Source organism: Nannospalax galili, unplaced genomic scaffold (genome assembly GCF_000622305.1).
Source record: "Nannospalax galili isolate Female #2095 unplaced genomic scaffold, S.galili_v1.0 scaffold196, whole genome shotgun sequence".
Taxonomy (NCBI): Eukaryota; Metazoa; Chordata; class Mammalia; order Rodentia; family Spalacidae; genus Nannospalax; species Nannospalax galili.
The window spans coordinates 541938-545495 of record NW_008337421.1 but is presented as its reverse complement, the minus strand read 5'-3'; positions in this window follow the sequence as shown (position 1 = coordinate 545495).

Genomic DNA, 3558 nt, shown 5'->3' with positions numbered 1-3558 from the left:
TCTGGAATTCAGGGACTTGGAACATGACTTATCTCTGTGCTTTCAACTTCCTTGAGTAAGTAATGTGCTGACCTACACCAGGAAATCCAAAAGAAAAGAAATAAACATGAAAGAAAGGTGAAAATGCCGCAGAGGTCAGAAGAGCGCTTCGGATTCCCCTGGAACTGGAGTTAAGGACCGTTAGTAGCTGCCATGTGGTGCTGGGAATCGAACCTGTGTCCTCTGCAAGAGCGGTCAGTGCTCTTAACTGCTGAGCCATCTCTCCAGCCCCTAGGGCAAGACTTTTTAGGGAAAAAAAAAATCCAGATTCAAAACAAAATTCATTGTGAGAGAGGCAAAGGATGGAGAAGCGCTCTGGCCTCAACCCAAGCCTGTGGCTCACGGAATATCGGTTTTTCCTCACTCTTCTGCTCTGCGATAATGCATGGAATGGGTCTTTTCCCTATACCCTCGTGCTATTATTGTGAGGACTCGGAGCATTGTAAATGTCAGGATCAATGGAACATGTCACTGTGTTTTCAAGGACAAACTGACCACTTAGCTAAGAATAAAGCTTCTTTTTAAAAGTATTCACTGGTTGTGGTGGTATACACCTTAATCCCAGTACTCCAGATGCAGGCTCAAGGCCAGCCTGGTCTACATAGTGAGTTCCAGGCAAGCTGGGGCTACAGCCTGTGGAGCGGTGATAGTTTTGCTTCAACTCACTGCAGAAGTTCATTGGTGGAAATAGACATTATTAGGTAATAGTCCCTACTTACCTGGAATGCTGTGCTCAGAGGAAATTCCCAAGATGAGCTCTTTATAAGATAACAAGTATTGTGGGCATCATGTATGGCCTGTCTGAGAGCTTCTTCATGGCCCAGCCTCACTCGTTCTTGTTTTGACCTGAGTAAATATTAACAGATTTTTCTTTAGCTGAAAAGCAGGCTTAAGTAAGGGCAAATAGCTCTGTGTGCTGTAGAAGTAACAGAAGGCAGAGGGAACCCCCCCTCAGTTCCATACAGAGCGGTGAGTGCACACAAGTGTGTACATCCCAGCATCATGTTTTGAGTATGAGTCACCTGTGAGCTGGGACATCCCAGCCGTGTCCAAGAGAATTTCCTGTAAATCTTTTCTTTTTTCTTTCTCTTTTCTTTTTTTTTGATTTTTTGAGACAGGGTCTCCCTATAGCCCCAGCTGTCCTGGAACTCACTATGTAGACCAGGCTGGCCTTGAACTCACAGAGATCTGCCTGCCTCTGCCTCCAGAGTGCTGGGATTAAAGGCGTGCGCCATCACGCCCGGCTCTTTCCTTTTTAAAAAAAAATATTTTATTATTTTTATTTTATGTGTATTCGTGTATGCCTGCATGTAGGTAAGTGCACCTGTGTCGTGCAATGCCCGTGGAGGACAGAAGAGGCTGTTGGATCCCCTGGAACTGGAGTTATGGACAGTTGTTAGCTGCCATGTGGATGCTGGGATTCAAACCCAAGTCTTCTGCAAGAACAGCCAATGTTCTTAACCACTGAGCCATCTCTCTAGCCCCCTGTAAATCTTTTCAAGGAATCAAAAGGCCATCTATTAGTAAGATCTGATGGAGCATGCTCGTAACCTCAGATAGAGGCAGGAGAATCAGGAGTTTAGGGTTAGCCACATACCCCTGAGCTACACAAGACCCTGTCTCAGAAAGTAACAAAACAAAAACAACAAAAAATACGGTAACATCAAATATTAGTGGTACCTTATCCAAAGGAAAGAAGAGTTGCAGATTTATTACAGTAATAAAGTAACATAGGAGAACTTAATAGAAAGATTTAATGAGAAGTAAGCTAATTTGTGGAACAGCATTGAGAATAATGAGAATTTCAAAAGTTTCCATAGGGTGAATCAGAAAAGATGTCAAAGGAGACCCCATAACTATTTATAAGACAAATTTGAATAATAAGGTGGTGGCAGGGGCAGCCTTCAGAGAAGTGGGAACTGATAGGATCCAGTTGCTGGCTGTGCTGTAACCAGAGTTTTAGGGCAATACTCCTAGTTACAGTTCCAACAAGCTAGGTCCATCCATCCATCCCATATACCCTGAAAAAAGCAAGCAGTGATGTAAAACAGAAAGAATACTTAATCAACACATCAGGAAGAGTAGCAAGTAGATGTCAGTGATTACAAGTCTGTCTTCAGCATCTGGATTTCACTTTTAGGTTTAAATAGAGGAAGAATTGGGAAAGAGGATGTGGTGGTTTGAACGACAATGTTCCCCATAGGATACAGGTAGGTGGACATTTTGTCTCAGTTGGTGGTGCTGTTTTGTGAGGTTTTAGAAGGCGAGGCCTTGCTGGAGGAAGCATGTCACTGGGGGATGGATGGGCTTTGAGAGTTTTTAAGCCTTGCCAGATTTCCAGTCACTCTCTGCTTCCTGTGCCTGCTTGAAGACACGGTCACTCTGCTTTCTGCTCTGGCCACCTCTGCTGCCATGCTTTCCGCTCCACTATGGACTTTAATCCTTCTGGAATCATAAGCCAAACAAACTATTCTTTCTATAAGTTGCCTCGGTCATGGTGTTTTATCACAGCAACAGAAAAGTAACTAATACAGAAGTTGTACAAGGACAGTGGGATGCTGCTGTGAAGAAACTGACCGTGTGGGTTTTTGGAGAAATGTGGAAGAATTTGGAAGTTTGGACTAGAAAATCTGTTGAGTACTGGAAGCACAGCTTAATGGGCCATTCTAGCAGGACCCTGGAAGAGAGTAGTGCTGAGAACATAATTACAGAGGGATATAAGGACTTAAGCCGCAACTGGGATATTTTGGCAAAGAGTCTGCTCACAGTCTAAGAGCTTGCCTAATGCTAAATTGAAAGGCAATGGACTAATTTCTTCGGTAGAGGAAATTTCAAGGCAGCCTAACATAGAATTGGTGGCATGGTTATTCAGGACTTTGAGGGTGATCAAGGGGACCTAGATATATGGAGTTTTTCCCAGCCCGCGGGATCTGCAACAGGGTACCTGGATTGGGGAGTGGGGATTTGGATGGGGCAAGAGACAAGAGAAATGGAGACAAGACAGTGTTCCGATCAAGTCTCATTTATTGTAGCACAAGCATGAGGTTAAATAGAGAATGAGAACAAAGGAGTACAGATTGAGAGTAATCATATCAGCTAGACCGCAGGGGCCCAGATGTACTCTAAGGGAAGAATCTACTGATTAACGGAAAACAGGGCAGTATACTGGAAAAGAGTACAAGGCCGTGGGCCAAGGCTGTGGGCCAAGGCCGCGGGCCAAGGTCGCAGGCTCTGTCCCGTGCCCATGGGAGGAGAGTGGGCAGAATGGAAAGTTACCAGCTTAGGTCTGTTCAGCAGTTTTAAGAAATGGCTGAGCCTCAGGCTCCCAACAGAGTTTGATTACAGCAGGGCCATCTGAATCTAAACCAACTATAAACAAGAAGAGATAAAATTAAGAGAGCAGTTGATGGGACTGGAGAAGTGGCTCAGGGGTTAAGAGCCACTTGCTGTTCTTCCAGAAGACCCAGGTTTGAGTCCCAGCACCATTAAGCAACTCTGTTGCCCTCTTTCAGCCTTTGA